Raw genomic sequence first — 22,991 nt, forward strand, 5'->3', positions numbered from 1 at the left:
GAAGCTTCTACCCTCCATTTCAACTCATTTCCACTTTCCAAACGAGTGAAATGCCTCCCATAGACTTCAGTAGGATCACCCACCCTGAAAACATGCCCACATTCCAAAAAGCAAAATAAAATTGCCATTTACATTAGTTTAAATAGATTTATCCTGCAGGACCTCTCAAACTCACCCTCCTCAGGGGCTAAAAGGTGCCACCAATGAATTGATCATTGGTACTTCATAGCTCTCTGCTCATGGCCTTTTACAGGTGACGTCCCAGGGTCCTTGCACTCACCCAGGTGCTCGCCTCTCTTCTTCACCCGTCTTGTCTCTTTGTGTTACTGTCACAGTGTTTCTGAAGCTCTGGCACTGACCATGGCACTTGGACCAGGCCTGTTGGTTGAGATTATAGTTCACAGAGACCCACCCAACATAGGATCACAAGGGTTAGCAGGTACAAAAATATCATTTAAATCCGTACATTTTTTATATAAATTGAATGCAACTAATATAAACTCGACTAAAAAATTCACATGCAAGTCAGTTCTAAAATAATTTTAAAGGAAACAAAAGCAAAACTGCTGAGTTTAAATTGCTTTCAGGGGTTTTACACAAACTGTAGCACTTCCAGAACCACACAACAAACCGAGTTAGGATTGAGGATATAGCCTAACGACTAGACAGGACGATCTAAAAGCTGATGAACAGGATTTGAGTCTCAGCTCAAAAATATCCTGTGATTCTGAACAAATCACTCAATCTCTCTCTGCCTAAAAATGAACGTGTCCGAAAGAAAGGGTAACTGGGGCTCATATAAATCGCTCTGATCAGTTGGGATCAGTTTGTGCTATTATAAACTGCAAAAAAAAAACCATAAAATGTCCAGTAAGAGGCGCCCCCTGCTGGAGCTGTCAGTACAGATGAAACTATGCCCTTCCTGAGCATGCGCGGAACACCAGTTTTCACTGAACATGCGTGGAATGCAGTGTTTTTCCTCTGAGCGTGCGCAGTCATAGTATGCCTTTTCTGCGCCTGCGCACTAGCCCCGGCTCCATCTTGCTCTGCTGTCGGTGTTGTTCCTCCTCCTTCATCGCCGCTCACGGGTGGCTCGGGGAGAATTCATTTCCTACTGCACATGACACAGGGAAGGTATCCGTCTGAGCATGCGCTGGATGCCGTGTTTCATCTCCGAGCATGCGTAGTCATCTTATCTTTTGTCAGCGCGTGCGCACTCGCCCCGTCTCATCCTGCTCTGCTGTCGGTGCTGTTCCTCCTCCTTCCTCGGAGCCGCTCTCGGGTCTCGGTTCACGCGGAAAAAATGACAAAGAAAGGCCCGGAGGAATGAGGGGCAGGAAACCAGAACAAGTGAGTGATGGTGTGTGCAGAGACTCTCAGTGCTGGAGGGAGGAGGGTCTCCCTGTGAATAGCAGAGTCAAAAGCAGAGGCGCCCAGAGCTGCACAAAACTTTTCTTCAAAAAGAGATCTCGACCTGGCAAAACAAAGGTTCGAGCTTAGTGTTCTTTTCCAGTAATTCGTGTTAAATGTTAAACATGTAAATCTCACATACATATCAAATATTTTTCCTTTGTAGGGAATCAATATCCCTTACGACTATAATGAACCACCACGCCCAAAGTATGGATTGAGACATTGTAATCTGAGCCTCCTTTCAAGATTAAGAAGGCCCAGTTTGCCCAATTCACACAGGTACTTAAACACACTCTTGAACTATAGCAGTGTAATATTAGAGAGAAAAGAGGCCCTATAATGTTTCTCCTTTGCCCCCACACTAGACACTTGGAGCCTCTGTAGGTGAAGAACTGTTTTATTTAAAGTAAGCAAAGTTATTTCAAGCATAAAGCGCCGAGCGTCTTATCAGGGTGAGCTCCGGTCGCTAACTGACAAATCCCCGTTTCGCGCCTTCACTAAAGTCTCTTCTGCGCATGCGTGCGCCTTCCGCTCTCGTCTACGGCGTGACGCGTCATCGCGTTCACGCTCGTAGACTAGAGCGCACACCACATATCTCCCCCCTTTAACATTAACACGGTTAGCCATACCAGTCTCAGTTCTAGTGTCCACTCATTTCAAAGTCTCTATATCTGGAGGGCACATTAACTGCCCTGCCGCTGCGGGTGCACCTTACCGGCATCTTTTCCTCCATCGCTCTCTCTCCCAGTAATCTCTCACCGTCTCTCTGATCTTCTCCCTGTTCTTCGCCGGCAGGTGTATCATCTTCATTGGTAGACTCTGTGGTAGGAGTTTCCATTTCTCTGTCCTTTCCTACTCCTTCCAACAGGTCGTTTGCGTTATGCATAAAGGGAGGCCTTATTTCCTCGGACCCCACCTGTATCTCCTCCTTCTCTGATTTGGGCCACGTTACAATCTTGTTGACTTTGGCCATGCGGTCTTGGGACCATACCTTGCCGTCGCTGAGGAGAGCTGCCCTGCCTCGCACTTCCTTGACCTGTAAGGGTTGACTATACTTGCTTTCTCCTTTCTTTTGTAGGGTGGGCAGCTTGACCCTGACCCATTCTCCTTCTTCCAGCTCTGTTTCCTTCGTGTTGCGTCGTTTGTCATAATGGGCCGCATAAATCTTCTGGGCTTTCTCAAGGTTGTGCTGAACCACAGCCGGGGACCACTTGCTGGTGATGGTTTTCTCCCTCCACACTACGTTGTCCCGGGTGAATGGGAGGCGGCCTCTCAGCACTTGGAAGGGGCTGTACCCCACCACCGTGGGGGTGATCCTGTAAGCCCATAGCATGCTCATTACTTCAGTCTCCCAGTCTTTTCCTTGCGAGATGGCTGCTTGTATGGAGCCCATCGGCACACGGTTGAACCGCTCTGCTTGGCCGTTACATGCTGGGTGGTAGATGGCTGTGTGTTTCGACTCAATCCCGTTCCTCTTCATGAATCGCCTCCATTTGTCCGAGACGAACTGCGGTCCGTTATCACTGAGTATAGATTTTGGTATTCCTTCTCTTAAGAACAAGGACGTCAAGAACCTCAGCACTGTGTCAGTGTCCATGGATTCTTGTATATCGACTTCAGGCCATTTCGAATACTTGTCTATGACTACACACAGATATTTGTTCACTCCTCTGCTATCCAGGACGGGCCCGAGTATGTCAATGGCCACATTCTCCCAGGGGTTTTGAGGGGTCTCGAACTTTCCCAAGGCTGGTCTGAGAGGTCGAAGTATTTTGTCCGCTCCTTGGCATTGTCTGCACTCTCTTACTTGCCTTTCTATTTGGGTATCCATGCCTGGCCACCAATACATTTGCTTGACTCGTGCCTTTGTCTTTACGATGCCCAGATGTCCTTCATGTAGTTGTTTCAATAATCTGGGTATCAGGATTTCAGGTGGTACTACCCTTTCTCCTCTGTATAGAAAGACCCCTGAATCGCTCAAGGACAGTTCTTCTCTCATCTCGTAGAACTTCCGTACTCCTTCTGTGAGCTTCTTCTTGTCCGGCCATCCAGACGTAAGGTGTCTTTTTATCTCTACTTTCTCCGCGTCTTGTTCGTAAGCAGCCGCCCATTCTTGACGACTAATCGTCACCTCATGGTCTTCCATGCTGGCTACCATCTCCTCTTTGTCCGGGACCACCTCCGGCGCTTCCTCCATTGCCGAAGCTCGGCTGAGATAATCTGCCACCCTGTTTCGAGTTCCTGGCAGATACTCCACGTCATACGTGTAATCTAGTAGTTTTAATGTCATTTTTGCAATTCTTGGTGTCGCAGTGTCATGGCCCGAGGACGTCAGGACCTTGACCTGGGGCTTGTGATCCGTTTGGAGCTTGAACCTGGTTCCCCAAATGAACTGTCTAAATTTGCCCATGGCCCAAGTGACCGCCAGCATCTCTTTTTCGATGACACTGTACCTTTGTTCCGTCGGGGAGAGAGCACGTGAAGCAAAACTGATGGTTTCCACGGATCCATCCTCCCTCTCTTGTGCCAACACTGCCCCTAAGCCTTTGTCACTTGCATCCGTCGTCACGATGGTGTTGCCTGCGGAGACGTATCCTTGCAAGGGAACGGCTTGGCTAATGCAGTCCTTTACCATCTCAAATTCATTTTGCGCTTCCATGTCCCATTCAAACTTCACCTTGTCTCTGATGAGCTGTCGCATTCTGTACGTTTTGGTGGCAAAGTGTCTCACGAACTTGCTATAATACTCGGCCATTCCAAGGAATGACCGCACTTCCTCCTTGGTACTCGGGGCTTTGGCATCCTTGATGGCCCTCACATTTTGTTCCTTCGGAGATATACCATGTGTTCCAATTTCGTGTCCCAAGTATGTGACTGAGGGCATCCCAATCTTACATTTGCTCCACTCCGCTGTTAAGCCTTTGTTTTGTAACACTTCGAGGACTCTGGTTAGTTTGCTGTCATGATCCCTTTTGGTGGAGCCCATTACCAGAATATCATCCTGGAAGTACTGCACTCCTGAGATGTCCTTAAACAACCGATGCATCAACTTTTGAAATACAGCCGCTGCGGACGCCAGCCCAAAGGGCATCCTGCGGAATTGATAACACCCGAAGGGCGTGATGAAGGAGGTGTACTTTCTACTCGTGGGATGCAGCTCAATCTGATGGTATGCAGACGTGAGATCTATGGTGGAGAAATGGGTGATGCCTTTTGTTCTTGCCAACATCTCCTCAATTCTGGGAAGGGGAAACTTCTCCACGATGAGGCATTTGTTGAGCTCGCGGAGGTCCACGCAGAGACGAACCTTCCCATTAGGTTTCTTGACCACCACTAAGGGGGACAACCACTCCGAACTGTCCACTGGCTCTATAATGCCTTGGTTCTCCAGTCTCTGCAGTTCCTGTTGCGCGGCTTCGCTGGTGGATATGGGGATGTTCCTGACTTTGTGCGTCACTGGTATTGCTCCCTCCTTGAGGACCATTTTGTAGACAAATTTGTCCAGTTTTCCTACCGTACCCTCGAATACCTTGGGGTAGGCAGATTTCCAATCTTCTTCTTTCGTGAGGGGCCACTCATCCGTTAAGAGTATCTGTTCTTTCCCGCCGGGATTGAGTATGATCCCTAGATCCCCTGCGTCTCTCCATCCAAGTACCGATGGGCCCTTCTCTGCGACGTACAGTGTGCAGGTGGCTGACCTCCCCCTAAATTCAAACTTGAAGTCTCGGCAGCCCACCAAGGGAATGGCGTTCTCTGTGTATGAGATGGGCCTGATGTCTGGCGGCCATAGGTCTGGCCCAACGACTGGTGCAAAATCTTCTTCCCATATGGATCTTTGTACTATGGTCCAGGGAGAACCTGAGTCGACAGCCACATGTACTTTCACTCCCCCTATGAGCATGTCCGTGCGGGGCTTATCTCTGCGTTTCCCTGTCACCTCCAATACTTGATCCTCTATACACAGTACCATTTCTCCGTCTTCTAGGTCGTCTTCATCACTGACTTCCGACGTCGCTGATTCCACACACTTGACGGTGGTCTTCTTCCCCTTCTTGCGGCATACTTTTTCAAAATGGCCGACCAGGCCGCAGAACGCGCATCTGGCGCGAAACGCAGGACAACGTTTATCCTGAGCCGAGTGCGCTGCGCTGCCACATCTATAGCAAGAGAATTTGCTGTCTGTGCTGGGGCGGCCGGTCTGTTTCCCGGTCCATTTGGTCTCCTTCCTCTGTTCTCCATAAGATCCTTTTTGTCTGTTGGATGTTGAGGCCTCGTCTATCTTGTTAATCATCTGCCTCTGTGTGCTTTCTCTTTTGGCCGCTTCTGCGCAGCGTTTCGACATTTCTGCCTTTTTTACCATCGCTATGACTTCCTTGAGTGAGGTCTCATTCTGTGCCCATAGTTTGTCCTGGACAGCCCTGTTGGTGGTATGCATGACTATCTGGTCTTTAATATACTCCTCCTGTAGAGCCCCATATCGGCATGTGATGGCCAGACGTCGGAGCGCAGCCACGTAGTCATCTATTGACTCGCCAGCCTCTTGCTTCCTTTGTTGGAAATTGTAACGGTCTATTGAGACACACACTGCGGGGCGGTAGTGGTTGTCCAGGTCATCCAATGCATTTTTGAAGACGTCCGTCTCTGTTGCACCCCTTTCCTTGGGCACGATGTTTGCGAACACTCTCACCCCCTCCGGGCCTAGATTGTGGAGTAACAATCTCTTTTTCCTTTCTGGTGTGTATTCCTCTCCATTGTCGTCCTCTCGTGCCTCTATGTAGTTCTTAAAGTATTCTCTCCAATCCTCCCATTTTAACTGGGGTTCCCCTGGTCTGGGTAGGAATGGGATGGGGGCCATCAGGGCCGAAGCTTGGTTCGCCATCTTGGCCTCGCCTCTGTGATCTACTGCTTGGGCTCTGGATTGGTCGGGCACGCTGGATGCTCCTGCGCTCCCTGCAGTGTCACCTTGACCTCTGGGACTGCCTGGGGTATTATCCCTTATTGCCTGCGTGGGGTTGTCTGTTTGCACCCCCTCCTCTGGTTGTGGGACGGTGCCTTTGGTTGCCAGGGTGCTGGGTTATAGGCTCTTGTCCCTAGGGCAGCACTGACCTGATTCCTTGTGGCTGGAGTCCTGGCACGTCGTGCTATTGCGCTGCTGCCACGCTTTACGCTTGTGCTGGTTGCAGGTTGCTGTTCTTCCCACAGGCTGGTGTAGGGCTGATGGAGGGTGGTTGCTCCTTTCCACTGTGCTCGGTGGTGTTCGTGTCTCAGCCTTGTCGCCAATATAATGTTTCTCCTTTGCCCCCACACTAGACACTTGGAGCCTCTGTAGGTGAAGAACTGTTTTATTTAAAGTAAGCAAAGTTATTTCAAGCATAAAGCGCCGAGCGTCTTATCAGGGTGAGCTCCGGTCGCTAACTGACAAATCCCCGTTTCGCGCCTTCACTAAAGTCTCTTCTGCGCATGCCTGCGCCTTCCGCTCTCGTCTACGGCGTGACGCGTCATCGCGTTCACGCTCGTAGACTAGAGCGCACACCACAGGCCCCAAGTTTGTAAACAAAACTTTATTGTTTTCTTACATATTATACAGAAAAGTGACAAAGCCCTGATGAGAATCCGGGAACTGGTTTTCCCTGGATTCGAAACGCGTCGGCACATCTGAGGGAGCAAGTAACGTCATTGACAGTGTAAACTAGCATCCGCTAGTTGCAAACTTGGTCTCCTTTTTGGTAACTTCGCTCCTTTTTTTACTTTGTCTTTTACTTTCGGATATAGATTTACTCACTAGAATGCAAATGCATAAATATACATTGTTTGTTTGAACAGAGTATTTTGTCTATGATGTATGATGTTTATTTTTTCTTTAGTAATCATGTGGAATGTAAATAAGTCTTTGTAAATTGTATTGTGTAAATGTATAGAATGTACCGTTTTTCCTTTTCATGCACAAATGTGAAAAAGAGAAAATAAAAAGAAGTATAAATTTGAAGGTTATAAATAAAAATACCAGGTCAAACTAAAGGAATTTGTGTTTGATCGATAAATAGAGATTTTGAAATCGAGAATGGTTTAGGCAATTTTTGTGTTCTCTCCTACAATTAGGTCTGGAAGCGCAAATTTGTGCCTCATGCGCGTCTCTTTTTTGGGGGACTGGAAGTAATCCCAGTGTACAATGTTTTAGGGAGGCTTCAACATGCAGCGATGTGGCTGCTCTTATCTCCTGTCTCACCTTATGCCAATACACTTGGAGGCGGGTGCAACTCCAGACCATATGGAGGAACGTGGCTGGATCTGAACCGCACAATGGGACAAGCTGCTGATCTGCCAGGAACAATAAGTGCCAAGCGCTGGGGCGTCAGGTATGCACGATGTAGATAAATATATTGAGTCAATTTAAGTCTGGCATTACTGGCTACCTCACGAACCTGTGCACATGCTCTCGTCCACTCGCAATCCGTAAGCGGGGCGGGTAAATCCGCTTCCCATTTATCTTTAGTTCGAGAAAGCTCGATAGTACTGTCCGCCTTTAGGGATTTATATAGATGCGAGATCAATTCTATAAAGGAACCTGGGTCAAGAATGAATGCCAGTCTGAGTGATTCTATCAGTTCGTCCGGAAAGTGGGTCCAAATTTCCTGGATCGTGCGTGTTATTTTTTCATACTGCAAGAACTGGCCATCTATGACTTGGATCACGAAGGGAGACTGGTGCAGCATATCACTGTAATGCAGGGTGTGGCCCATAGCTTGGAGGGGGCTTACCAAGTAAGTGATAGGCACCAAATTTTTGCCAACAATAACCTTTGGCGCCATAACCTTTAAAGAGAAAATGTTCACCTGGCTTGACAGAGCGCAGTCAATGTGCTCTCGCAGGGTGTTCCACCTACCCAACTTGACCTCTCATGCCCAAATCCGCATGGAGTTTTCCTTGTCATCTCAACATTGGGTCCTTAAAGCAAGATTTATCGCCTACTGTTTAAAAAACAAAACGGCTCGTGACTTTACATTAAAGAGTTGCATATGGTCTCTGTTAAGTAACCCTAGCACTTTCTGGAGCCAATACTTAACCTTCTGCCTGGACGCACTAGAGGCTCAAGATATATGGGCAAGCTCGCTGCCCATACGGTCGTTTGCAAAAATCCTGACCAAACAAGCAAAGATCCTTTCACTCGAACATGATGCACTAATCGTGAAGAATCCCTCCCATGGCAGTTGGGCCTCAAAACTATATGCACCTAAAACCCTGCCAAACTACTCGTCATCATCCATAAAAACACTTGTGAAACACCACCTAACGAGATTACATTTTGGCCTAATCCCGTTGATGGCGTATAAGTATGGCAGGAGGTACAAGGAAGATGTGTCCACACAGTGTGTTTTTTGTAACAACGGGGAAGAAAACTTAGTCCACGTCCTGTGCATCTGCAGAACCTTACTCCCTTTACAAACTTATTTGCTGCGCTCAATTTGGCGGATCCTGAATGTCCGGGCATGCCAAGAAGCTCTAGAGGAGTGCATGAGGGGTGACTCAGCTCAGATGGCCGCCCGTTTTGTAAAATTCAAGTTTGAGATTAATTCCGTGTTACCAGTAGACGACTACCAAGAATTCTTGCCCTGCCAGCTATGATCTCCTTTGCTCTTATGAACACCTCTTGTTAAATAGAATATGGACAGGTTTTTAAAATTGTTTTTGTATAAATTGCAATGATTTTAATTAATTGTGCAAATAAAATACTTTGACTTTGGTACCAGTCTTTTGCCTCTTGGAACATAAAAAAGTTTTCATTAGCATATAAATCTCCAGCCGTCAGACAGCTCTTTTCATACCACAGCGTGATATCCATTACTGTTTGAATTTGGGGAAATGCCTGGAGCCATTGCAGGGGGAGTGCTGTGACATATGAGGCCCTCCGTATAATCAGTGTGACTGCCTGTTCCCATGCTGTCGCCACTTGCCGGACTATGTGGGGGCAGGCTTTAGGAGTGTGTAAGCGCATCATGAGATAGCTTGGGAGTGTCATACTGGTATTCCGATCCCCCAGCAGTTCTTTTTCTGTGTTCCAGCCCTCCGCGCACCATTGTGCTACCTATTGTAAAAGTTCCACCAGATAATATAGCCTAAAATATGGGAGACCAAGGCCACCTGATCCTATATCAAGCTTAAGGACCTCTAATTTGACTCTGCTGTGCCCTCTCCAGCCCATATCAAGGAGATCAAGAGGCTGTTCAGCGTGTCAAATGTGGCTTTTGGCATTGTACAGTATGAATTTTGGAGCACATATAAGCATCTCTGGAGCATCACCAACCTTGCCATCGCTACCCTGCCAATGGCTGAGAGGGAGTCTATTCCAGAATTTCACTGACTCTTTGAGGCCATCTATGACTTTCCCTACATTCAAGTTGTATTGCGCTTCCGGTTTGTGTGTCACATGTATACCAAGGTTTCAAAAATGGCTGCTCCCCCATTGAAAACCAATTTCCGGAACGTTTGATGACTCCTCCACCCGTAGAGCTGCTAGTGGGAAAACAACTGTTTTATGGCAATTCACGTGTAGGCCCGAAGACCCTCCAAAAAAGGTTAGTATGCCCCGGAGCACCGTGATTGCCTCTTCCGGGTGTTGAACGTACAACAGCACATTGTCTGCATATATTGAGATGACTTGTACGGCCATCTACAGGTATACCCCACTGATTCATGTCCTATCATAGCCTGGTTGCGAGTGGCTCCATCATAAGGGCAAACAAGAGCGGCAACAGTGGATATCTCTGTCTTGTACCCCTTTCAATAACAAAGGCTTCCGTACTCAGTCCCCCACTTCTAACCCTATCACTTGGTTGATGCTAGACTGCGTCTATCTCTCTATGTAAAATACCTAGGCCCAGCCTTCAGAGGGTCAGGGCATAAACAACAGTCTCATTTTCTAAAAACCAGCCAACACAGCCTTGGTATTGTTGTCTTAGGGGCATTTTATATTTCTGAGAGGCAAGAAACCACCCATCGTGAAAAGGAAGACCAGTAACACTGTAGCATTCAGAGCAGCCAGAGATCACACATCGCTAAAGAGACACCAGTATCACTAACATTCAGCGCTGTTGTGTAGTTCCTATATTCCCAATAGGCTCTGCGCATTGGAATAATATACACTATAGATTTGACATAGGACTGAGGTCAGTATGTCTCCATCGAGTATACTAAACTTAATTGTGAGTGCCAGCTAGCTCAGAGGTCACTAGAAACTTTCTCGAGTACACAAGAAGGGATTCGTTTCTGACAACCGCATAAACATGACAACTTTGTTTCCCCAAGAATAAAAACGTATCTTCAGAGTCGTGGAAACAACATATAACAATTTTACTCAGTCAATCGTGCATGCTTCGTTTCTACAGAGTTGCATAAAAATAGAGACGGGCGTTTCAATAAAAGGGGTTTATTGAACAGTCTTTTTTTCATGCAAGAGAGGTGAACTGCTACAATCGTTAGACAGAATGCAAAGTATAATGCGTACAGCATAAACAGTTATATAAAATAATACTGTAATAGCATTGTCTGGTTTCTATACCATATAAAAATATTTACATGAATAACACAGGCTAAAATACACAACTGGTGCTTCTAAAATACGCCTACCCCAATGTACCTAACCTAGGTCTAGTACGAGGGAAGAAGTAAGTATTGTCTTTAGCATGGGTTTAGTTTTTGCCAAGAATTGCCAAATGTTTCTCTAGGTTCTAATCAGCTTAGAATGAGAGAGGTTGGTATCTCTTTCACGGACTCGATTTCCCAACACCCTGCAAGGGGAGTCAGAAACACTGGAGCTGGATTCTCTGCAGAGGAGGACAGCTTCTTATCAGTGCCTCAGCTGGAGAGTTGGCTTCCTTCGGCACTTGCTGTAGCGAGCTGCGTCGGGCAAGTAGGTAGTCGAACTGCACTGAACCACACAGTGCTTTGCCATAGCACGTGAAGGTATATTTATATCTTGACTGTGTTTTAGGAATGCCAGCTTTGACGTAAAGTCGGACATATGAACGTCATGAATGAGCCCCTAAGGAATAGATGCTCAAGCATAATAACTGAGTTCTTGTAGAAATCAATATTCAAGCAAGGGGAAGTCCCTAACGGCTTAAGAGTCTGGTTTTACAAGAAATCGTGGTGACGTAGATGAACGGATGGAAGTAGCCATGCCTGTATTTGGGCAGCATGGGTTATGCTTAAATAAGGACTGGATTTCTATGCCTATATAAGGGCAACGTGAATTGTACCTATATAAGGACATGAATCGGGAAATTCATTGGGAATGTAAAATCGAACACAACAGCGCTGCTAGAGATCGCACATTATGAAAGGGAGAGTAGTAACACTAGAAGTCTGAGTTGCCAGAGATCACACATCATGAAAAGGGCGAGCAGTAACACTGTAACATTCTGAGCTGCCAGAGATCACATATTATGAAAAGGGCGAGCAGTAACCCTGTAATATTCTGAGCTGCCACCGATCACGTATTGTGAAAGTGACATCACTACAAGAGATCTCAGATTAAATCAGGAGAGGATCAAGAGGAAAATGTAATTTCCACATAACTCCTTCACTCTTAGTAAAGTGCTCCACTAACAAACTATGTCGAGCCCACCCACTAACACTGGGTGCAGTGGGTGAAGATCTGATGATAAAGCATGCTACAGGTGGTACCTGTGGGTGAGGATCCTACAAAAATATCTAAGGTATGCCAGGATCCCACCAACGATCCTTCATAGTAGAGGGATCTCAGCTGAGACGGTTAATCCTCCTTGATTGTAGTGATTTGAGTCTACCAGACAGACCTACTGTGAACTTGCAGTGGGCTTCAGCCAGCCCATTGCTTACCTTTGGTTGGCATTGTCAAGCTTTTCTCTTTACATTCTGGCACTTTTTAAATTCTATTCAGAGTTTCATGAGTGATAAAAGCATTTGAAAAATAAACCATGACCTTCATGCAGATTGAAAACATTGACATCAATGTTTATTTATTTATGAAATTTGTAAAGCGTGCAAATGCCCAAGGGTGTCTCTGCGCTGCGGACTTGACAGAAAGATGAGGAAATTACTGAGTAAACAGCCAGGTCTTTATTTTTCTTCTGAATGCCAACAGAGTTTGGCATGATCTGATCTCCCGCGGGAGAGTTTTCCATAATTTTAGCCGCTGAGACCACAAAACGTCGGTCGCCCCAAGAGGCAATTTTGGTCCGTGGCACTGACGGAAAGTATGCATTGGAGGATCGGAGTGGCCTATTGGGGGCGCGGATGGCTAAGGAGTTTAATAAGAACTGTGGACCTGAATTTCGAGAGGCTTTATAGGCAATGCACAGTGCCTTAAATGTTATTCGGTTACTCATAGAGCCAGTGGTACCTTTTAATTATATGTGCAATGGGTCAGAATTTGGGGGTTCCGGAGAGCATTCTACACAGATTGTAGTTTTTGAATGACCCTTTGTTGTTGTCATGCCTCGAGCCTCCTACAACACTGCCCCTTTAATTTCTAGCTATTTAGGACACCATGACCTATGGAGCGACGCTTCACGTTCTTGCGTCTAGCTCCGTATGGTACAGTGTCCGTCCTGTTCCTGATTGCCTGACTTCCGCTTTTGAGTACTTCCTGCATTTTCAGATCGGAGAGTGCGTCCCCGGCCCCCGTGTTCCTGTACGGGCTCCGGTTCTCTCTCTCTCTCTGCAGCGGCCAGTATTCTGCGGGCGTTCTCCTATTGCGCCTGTTTTCTGGTTGCTGCACGTTTACGGGTTCTTCTGTGAACATTCCTCCCTGCTCTAGAGTTCCGCCCGGCGGCCGGGTTTTTCCCCGTCATCCGGCTGGGCTCAGCCTCCTTGTTTCTTCCTCCTTCGTATTGCTCTGCCCGACAGCCGGCCTGTTCTCCGCTGTCCGGCCGGGCATAATCATATACCTTTCACTTTGGTGCTCCGCCATACAGCCGGGCTTGCTCTCCGCTGTCCGGCCGGGCTAATTCCTGGCAATCCCCCACTTGAGTTGCTTCACCCGGCAGCCGGGCTTGGTCTCCGCTGCCCGGTTGGGTTTTCTCTTGTGACCCTTTTAGTTAGCTAGTTAGTTTCCTTTCCCTTTTTCGGGGTTCCCCTTGCCTCTTTTATTACGCCCCCTTTTTGTTTAAGCTCATTCCCCTTGTTGGATATCTTGTCCTGGGGTTAGCTTCACGTGTTTGGTGGGATTCTTGCGTGGACCTGAGTGGGTGCAGCTACTTCTTCACGACGTAGAATCACGGTAACAGCGCTTTTGCGCTGCACATTATATTGCTTTAGGTTCATGTCATAACAGAAGTCTGAATACATGTTTTGTTTTCTCAGATGTTCGTACAACCGACAGGGGTGTTGGCAATAGGTTCATTGCATTCCATCATACTAGTGGATATTTTCCTCGAGCCCTCTACAACAGCCAGAGTGAGAAGTGTAACAAGTCAGATCATATTGCACTTATTTGTATTTAAGTAAGAAGTTACTTACTGATATGTTATGTCATCTTTGCTACAGCTCCAGACGAGTTTCCCAAATAAGATCCTACATATCAATTCTGTGACTTTTCAGTAAACCCTTTGGTATGTAATGTTTATATGCATAAAGGTTTCATAGTGGATGTAGGTATAGTGTGTTCATTGGATAAGGGTGCTTACTTACCTTTTATTGCAGCCTACCTGTTGTCCAGTACCCAATTGGAGTTGCCACGCATCCATTCTGAAGCCTACCATCAAGCACTTTTTTCCCCAATCTTTCATTGTTTTGTCTCCCTGTTTTCCCCTGGCGCGTCTCTCATACTCTAGTGTTTGATAGAGTCGTAAGGCCGTAGGGGAAGGCTGTGGAATATTCTTCAGATTCCTGACGCTCCTGCGGAACCTACTTGCAACCATTACAGTTGTGCATTGGCAAAGAGTCCGTCACAATAGTCCAAGGAGCACATCCCCAATGCAGCAACCAGAGTTTTTCCTGAATTGGGAGGAAGGTAAAGAAGGATTTTTATAAAAGGACGCAGAGGCAATTGCGTTTGTTGAGCTGCGAAGGTCAGTTTGTCATCAAAAATAACTCCCAGGTTCTTAACTTTAGAAACGGGGTTAGGTGGTGGGCTGAGATCAGACGACCACCAGGTACTAGACCAGGTGGGAGAGAGCTTACCAAAAATCATAATCTCTGATTTATCGGAGTTACGTTTAAGGCTATTGCTAGTCATCCAACTGCCTTTTTGGAAGCTGGCTGACATCCTTTCTCCATTATTCTTTATCGCAAGCACCAGCTGTGTGTCGTCCGCATAGGATATTAGGCCCATCCCATGTGCCTTGATGACCCTGGCTAAGTCCGATACGTAGATATTAAAAAGCGTTGGACTTAGGTATGAGCCCTGAGGGACACCACAGGGTAATGTCATCTGGGCAGAGGGAAAATTTTCCAGTGTCACCGGCTGGGTTCGATTGGAGAGAAAGGAGGACAAGCTGTGTCGGACCGGGGCTACGGGAGTATAAGCAGCAGGTAGAGGTAAACGAGTGTGAGATAAAGCGGTCTGGCAAAGTTAAAATTCAAATGAAGGCAAAGAAAATACTATTTAAAAGACCTCTACATGCAAGCAGGTAGCAGGGTCTAGGTTCATTCAGAACAGCCGCGTCCGCTGCGTGTGCCTGGTCTTTGGGCACTATATGCGGGTGGTGGCGCCTTGAGCTGGAGCGCTGACCCCAGCATCCGCCGGAAGTGAATGTCAATACTTTTTTAATGTGTATACTTTTGAATTATCGTAAGATTTGTGGTTGCTTTTCCTCCAGTATTTTGTCTCTATCTTTTACGTTTTTAAGCAATTTTTAACAGACAAACATTGTAAAAGGTTACGGTTCGTCACTCATAAAGGGACTTTGCTTGTTAACTCTATGATGAGCTGGGGAGGCCTGTCATCCAGTCGGGGCTGGCCAGCTTTAATTTGTGGGGGTAAATAACGGCCCCTAAATGCCTTGTGCGAGTTTTCAATAGAGGGAAATTAAAGGAGTTTTCCACCATGAACATTTTCAAAACACTGGACCAAATGTTGAATTTAAAAGCATATTTGCCTAAGACCCAGAGGTTCTGAAGGGGCACTAATTAAATATTCCAATGTTTTCAGACTGTGCCAGGCAGGCCTTACCCAAACCAGGGATTTTCAGGGAGTTTATCCTCCCAAAGAAAGCTTTGATAATTGTGGTAAAGCAGTGCATTTCATCACAATTTCTTCAACACTGGCTGCACAGCCTATATTGGAGTGCGGTGTGCGTCATGAGAATTGTTTACTTCATACTTCCATGAAAGTAGAGCGACAAAATTACTTTCACAAATGTGCACAATTTATTAATTAAACCTGCACTACTAATGATTCTACTCAGATATAAAAACAAACTGCAGTCTGTGACAGGCTTGGGCATGAAGGGTCCCAAAACCCATTGGCGCTGAAAGACCGTATTAATACCAATACAGCACTTTAAAGTTCTTGTAACTTAACAAAACAACCAAACTCCTGGGTATTTACACAGTTACAGTATCAAATACAAACGTGGGGCATCACTGAAAAAAAAGAGCAACATGGGCGCAGGATCAAAACATCTTAGTTCAGTTTTACTGTTATTGGGATTGTTTCTATCGAGTTGTAGCCTAAACGCCTCTCATAGCACCTAATTTAATTACATAAAACAGCAAAAGCACGGCTTTCAGTGGATAGAAGTTAATCATGTACAGAACGTGGTCCCGGTACGAGTTAGATATAGATGCTACTTAAATGGTAGCTCTGTGCTTCATACACCTGTAACTTGATTTAGATGCAAGGATTCTGGTAATATGATAAACCAGAAGACATTTCATTAAAAAAATGGATCATGCAGAACTGGTAGCAGTTCTTTGTTGGTGTACTAAATATGTGAATTGAAAACACGGAAGATACCAAAAGTCTGAATTAGATAGATTCAATGGAACCTGAATAGTGTCCCACATTCATGCTGAGACCACAAAGTTAGTCCAGAAAAATAATAACATTGTTATACCAAGAAAAAAGAGGGAGAGAAGATACAAGGTGTGAAAACTAGAAAAGTACCCATCAGCCCACTCAAAAGTGGAAACTCGTCATCTGGGTTGTTTACGTTGGAAAATGGTGTCCAGTAGGCTCCTCCCCAGGAAGGGCCTGAGGCTGCCTAATGTTGGACCCACTGGTTGAACAGTCAACCAAAGAAGATGACAGTATGTAAGCTGAGGGGGCAAAAGTTGCAGTGCTCGAAATAAAGAAAGGAAAATAATCCAAGTGATTTAAAAATACCTACTTTGATGTCATAAGAAAAACTTTATTAGGTCTGTCCATCAAGGTGGTATAATTAAAAGCAGTGTAGTAATAATAGCATGCAAGGAATTGCTATTTACCATATGTGTTATTCGGTCAACATGTTTCAGCCTTTACAGGCTTTCGTCAGGACCTTTGTTGTACTACTGCAACACTTACTTAATGTGGTGTGATAGGAAATCTACTACCAGTTTCCAATTTCCAAGAAAAATTGGTGTATCTTCTCCTGTATAGACAATGTGGGAAACAAAAACAAGACAGGGTAAAAAATATATAAACAGCTGTCCCATGTTTCTATACAAGTTATATGTTTACTTGATATTTTTCACTCACCCTAGTTGAAGGGAGGAAAAACCTCACCTCACCTGGCAACCGCTCAGGATAAAGGAGGCCACGCACTGAAAATCAGAGCAAATATGTGTCCTTATACCCAAAGAATTTAACTTTCAGGCAAATGTTTCCACCTTGTGGCATATAATATTAAACGAACTTAAGTCATAATAGGCACATTTTCTACCTGTGGCCTACTTTTATTTTTAATGCTCCCAGTTTTACGTTTTTACGGATGTTTACAGATAAATACAGACAGAAAACAATGTGTTTTCTGTCTGAATTTATCTTTAAAAGTGGATAAATACAGGGAAATTAAAAAACAGGATGAAATGTCTTTAAATAACGGAATATGTTAACATATATTTATGGTATAGTGCTAATATCTACCAGTGTCTGTATTTTGTATATTTGGCAGCTCAAATAGCTAAAACACGACAGACATCAAAGTATGAGTTCACGTCTGTCAGTTACATAACTGTGGAAATGTACAGTTTTACAACTTCATCTTGTTTCTGCACTACAGTAAAGTGCAAGGGTCTCGGAGGTCCATGACTTAAACCTTTACTACTGGGCAGTGCCAATAATGACAATAGAAGATTGGTTGTTCAGGGATAGCAAAGATCTGGCATTACAACTTGAACTCAACACCTCAGAACAGCATGGAACCAGCAGCGGCCCGTGCAGCTAAGGGCAGTGGGGCCAGATTGGGGGGGGGGATTTGACAGACGAACAGGAGGGGGAATTAAATAATACATTTTCCGCCGTCTGCTGAAATCAACACCCCACCACCACCGCTCTTACGTGAACAGGCTGTTGCTGCATGGAACTTTACACTTACTATAGAGCTGCCCTTCCCATCCCATTCTCGCCCTCAAATGACTCATTTCATTTGCTGTGCTAGTGTGAGGAGCTGAAGTACAATAAATGGCTGGGCAGAGCACACACTTATTTGACTTTTCTGTGGTATGGGACTCAGGGCCAGATGTAGGTATCCAAATACCGGTCGTAACGGCCGAAAATACCGATTTTCAGACGTTACCGACCGGTATTTGGATACTGAGATGTAGGGCATTTCAAAATACAGATTCGGTAATTTTACCAAATCGGTAATATTACCGATTTGGTAAATTTACCGATTCGGTAAAATTACCAAATCGGAATTTTGAAATGTAGGTAGCACTGTAAACAGTGCTACAGGGCTTTACGGATTTGTTATTTATCACCAACTATTAGTTGGTGGTAAATAACTAATTCCTATGTAAATGCAAATATGTGCATTTACACCTGTGCCATGTAGCACAGGTGCAACAGGGTGTCAAAGTGACTCCCTGCCACCCTTGAATTTTTCAGTATTTACCGAATTGGTAATTACCGATTCGGTAATTGACATTCATTCCTATGGGCCTCCAGGCCCATGGAAATCCATGGCAAATAACGAATCGGTAAATACCGAATCTTACCGATTCAGTATTTTTTACCGAATTTCTATCTACATTGCAATTACCGATTCGAAAATACCGAATTGGTAAAATTCGGTATTTTCGAATCGGTAATTGTAAATTACCTACATCTAGCCCTCAGTTGCATCAGGTCACAAGACTGGTAATCTTTAAATCCTGTGATCTCATTTGGATATCTCACTAGTGACGTGATAAAATGTCCATATAAAATATGTTGAGCTACTCACACAGACGTACACCCTTCACCGATTACAGTTTTTCAGATTCCTCCAGCTCCGCCACGCACTCTCTGTACATAATGAGGCTCTGAAGAATGTCCCAGAGTTTAACCATCTAGAGCCCAAATTAGGGCTAAAACCCCTGGGACGTGGGGACATTTCTAGACTGTATAGGTCCCCACTCCTTAACTTCACATGTGGGCAAGACAAGTGCAGTTTTAGAGCGAAACCTAGATGAGCTGGATGACCAGGATTGTCAGGAGGCAAAGATAGCAACACGGTGTCAGGCCATCCCCTCCAATCACAGAGTAATACAGTGCATTTACCTGCACAGGATGTCCTACCGCCCTTTCGGGTGTGGAGAATAGGCAGCAGCAGTAGCCCGGCTTGACATAATACAAGACACCCCTACAATTTACCATGTGATCGGAGACTGACCTGTAATACCTTGGCCAGAATCGCACACAAGCCAAGTAACCTTGTACCTAAAGTTGCCGTTCTGGGCATAAGGGAGGCTGGTCCTTTTCCGATGCGCAAATATTGCATGAAGGGCTGGGATTCTTGATAGCCAAGCATGATATTGCACGCCACTGATCACAGGCAGAAGCTCCCTCTGCGTGTGAATGGCAGAGCGGCATGGTCTATTGTGCGCCCACAGATCAGGCAGTTTATAGTACAACTCTGCAAAAAAGAAATATAAGAAGATCTGGGGTGCATGGACTGCTCGTCATGGTAATTATACGTGAAGCCCTGTGATTCTCCTGTACACTTTTTTTTTTAATATATCAAGTCGATTCATTAGAGATGTAATTGCCAGACACGCCCCTTTGCCGCGGGTTGAGTTGACTTATATTTGTAATGTATTGCTATTAAAACCATAAAAAGTTATATAAAAACTTTAAAAAAGAGTTTCGCTGATAGACACGTCCAGCTACAGATTCCTTACCTTTTAACTTCCAAGCGTCAGGCTGGATCAGAAGATTTTTGATAGCAGTACCCCTGTGCCCTGATAGATGGCGTCAGTCGACTCTGCATGACGCCGTAGGCAGCAGGGTTGTCGTGTTGTCCACGTCGTCTGTATAGGTGCCACCCCGGTGCGCTGATTTCAGTTCTTTTCTCTCCGCTCCAGCATGCGCAGATCCATCGAAGAAAGCTACCCCGAGTCACTTTTTGAGAACCTTTTTAGACTTTTTGTAGACTCTTTTTGGTGTGCTAGGTATGTCGAGTAAGAAAGCCTCTGGCACCGCACCATGTCAGTCACGGGCTCCCATTTAATGTGTCTTTGGTGCCTGGAGCGCGACCATGACACAGTTGTGCTCCAGTTACCGGGCCATGGCGCCGAAGGCTTTGAGGGAGCCGTCCCTAAAGCTGATTGGCGCTTGGCGACGGCGCTACAGAAGTCACCTCTTTGATCTCGCTCCCAGTCTCGGTTGAGGGGAAGGCTCGAGCACCGCTCCAGGGGTTCGAAGTCTTCCTCGAAGTCCTCGCAATCAGGTAAGAAGCACCACAGACTTCACCCCGTCTATCACAGGAGACTGAAGATCCTCAACGTTTGCGGCTCCTCTCCGCGTTTCCCTGCCTTTCCTAAAGGAATTTTATGATGCCATGTGCGCCATATTTGAACGACCTGATCCTGCTGGCGCGCCTTCGGGCCTGCAGGTTCAGCTGAAGGAGGCCCCGGGGGTTCCATGCCTTCAGCTCCTTCCACCGCCCCTCTTCGATCTCCCCTATCATCAGTTCAACTACACGCCGTTCAACCTGTCCTATTCTGAAGGGTTAGGCATGGAGGATGAAGATTGGGAAGGCAGCAGGATCCCTTAGAAATCCTGCAACCCAATTATGACCTGGACTGGTATGCGGACCTGGGTCATGGCAGTGGCCTGGACACCTCCAAAGTCTAGCATGCTGTCTCCCCCCTAACCTGGCTATGGATGTGGGAGCTTCATTTGCAATGATGGTGCATAGGGCTGCGGAGGTCTTGGACATGCAGCTTCCTATGGTGGCAGTCAAGACTAATGTCCTGACGGAGGTCCTGCAGCCTGGTATCTCTTCCTCTGGACCCTTGCTGCCTTTCTACGAGGCCTTGACAGATATTCTACTGGACACCTGGCCCAAGCCCAGCACAGGGGCTCCTGTGAATAGAACCATTCTCCACCGCCCTGCACTGGCCAACCCAGCTTTCCTCTCTACCCACCGCACCCCACAGAGCTTGGTGGTCCAAGCCTGCACTTCCCATGGCACATTCCCTTCCTCACCCCCGGACAGGGAATCCAAAAGGCTGGACAGTTTCTGTAAGAAAATCTTTTCTTCCAACAGTCTAACATTGCCTCTTGGGCCGTTACTTCCATTCTCTATGGGATACATACGGTGGCGCAAGTGCTTCCCAGAGTCTCGGAGGAGGAACGAGCTCTCCTCTCCCAAGCTATTACAGAAGGGAGAGATGCAGCTAAGTTTGCCATACGATGTGGCTTAGATACAACAACCTTGCTAGGAAAAGCAATTTCCTTGACGGTGGCCGCGAGACGTCATAAGTGGCTGAGGATGCCTGACTTTTCAGAGGATGTCCAAGCTAACCTTATGGACATGCCCGTTGATGGCTCCCGTATATTTGTAGACAAGTCGGACGCAGCTCTTGAGCATTTTAAGAACTTGTGGGCTATGGCCTTAGGCCTTTCCACATCCTATCTCGATGGCAGATTGTTAGATGGCTCGTCCTAAGCAGTCATCTTCCACCTCCAGACTACGGCAAACCTTCTGCTCACTATCAATGTGCCGAAGTCACACCTGACTCCGTCTCAGAAGAGCTCCCTTTCATTGGAGCGGTTCTGGACACAGTGCAGATTTGGGTATATCCTCCCAAATGGCGAGTCCAGGATATTCGGGCTATGATACTGAAGATTCAGCCTCTATCCTGGATTTTGGTGAGACTGACTGAGCCTGTTGGGCCTCATGGCCTCCTATATCCTGCTAGTGGACCATGCCAGTTGGCACATGCAGGATCTGCAGTGGGACTTGAAGTTCCAATGGGCGCAGCAACGAGGAACTCTCACCGACCTAGTTCAGATATTGGAGGGCACAGCGAACGACCTGCGGTAGTGTCTGACAAACCACAATTGGGTCACCGGCGGACCCCTCTCCCTTCCTCACCCAGATCTCACGGTAGTCACGGATGCGTCCCGCCTGGGTTGGGGCGGCCATCTGGGAGAGGTGGAAATCAGAGGATTCTGGTCTACGGCACAAGCCGAGCTCCATATCAATCTGTTGTAGCTTTGTGCGATCCAGTTGGCACTGAATGCCTTTTTACCATCCCACAAGGGAAGGCTAGTTCAAGTGTTCATGGACAACACTTCCGATATGTGGTACTTCAGCAAACGACAAAGTGGGGTCGTGGACCCTTTGTCAGGAGGTGCTGAATCTCTGGACTTGGCTAAACAACAGAGCATTCCCTTGGTGGTTCAACATCTGGCCGGAACAAAGCCACTGGTGCCTTGCCAATCACGAGTGGTGTATCCATCTGGAGGTGGTGCAAGGTCTCTTTCTACAGTGGGGAGAGCCTTGGTTAGATATGTTTTCCTCTGAAGAGAATGCACAATGTCAGCAGTTTTGCACATTGAAGTTTCCAAAGCGACTCAAAGCGACTCTAGCTCTGTGACGCTTTTTGTTGCAGTTGGAGAACAGGCTTCCTACACGCCTTTCGTGCCAAACCACTCCTACCCAGAGTGCTCAAAAAGGAGCAGGAGCAACAGGGCCCAAGCCATCCTTATGGCTCCAGACTGGCTCTAGACTGGGCATGGAGAGTCTGGTTTCCTAAGCTTCTCAGATGAGCATTGATCTTTTGGTCAGGCTGCCTCTTCGGGAGGATCTTCTGTTGCAGCAGCAATGAAGGGTCCTCCACCCGAACCTGTCCACTCTGCCTCCTTGCTTGGCGATTTAGCAGCGACAGTTGACAGATTTTTACCTTCCTGACGAAGTCTGTGACGTTATTGTAACAGCCAGGCGTCCCTCCACGAAGTTGGTATACACCTGCAGATGGCAAATGTTTTGTAAATACGTTACAGAACGGTCTATTGACCCTTTGTCTGCTTTCCTGTCAGAGGTCCTTCTATTTATTCTCTCGTTGGCCGAGCAGGGCTCTGTTCTGGGCACTCTAAAGGGCTATCTGTCGGCCTTGTCTGCTTTTCTTCGCTGCCGGATCAGCCATCTCTTTTCAATTCTCCTCTTGCTCAGAAGTTTTTTGAA

At 46.5% G+C, this 22,991-nt stretch overlaps 1 protein-coding gene across 4 annotated transcripts in view; it reads left to right on the forward strand.

The window, feature by feature from the left end:
* The window catches only part of LOC144772309 (uncharacterized), a 209,218-nt gene that overhangs the window by 166,397 nt on the left and 19,830 nt on the right, over nt 1-22,991 (forward strand). Inside the window, exons 1-2 of one of the 4 annotated variants that reach the window (XM_078656538.1) lie at nt 1,378-1,488; nt 1,577-1,692. The exons of 1 other annotated variant lie outside the window; for it this stretch is intronic. The gene's annotated coding sequence lies outside the window, so the exon portion shown is untranslated. 2 more of the 4 variants (XM_078656537.1, XM_078656539.1) reach the window with 2 other exon arrangements.

Source organism: Lissotriton helveticus, chromosome 8 (assembly GCF_964261635.1).
Source record: "Lissotriton helveticus chromosome 8, aLisHel1.1, whole genome shotgun sequence".
Lineage (NCBI taxonomy): Eukaryota > Metazoa > Chordata > Amphibia > Caudata > Salamandridae > Lissotriton > Lissotriton helveticus.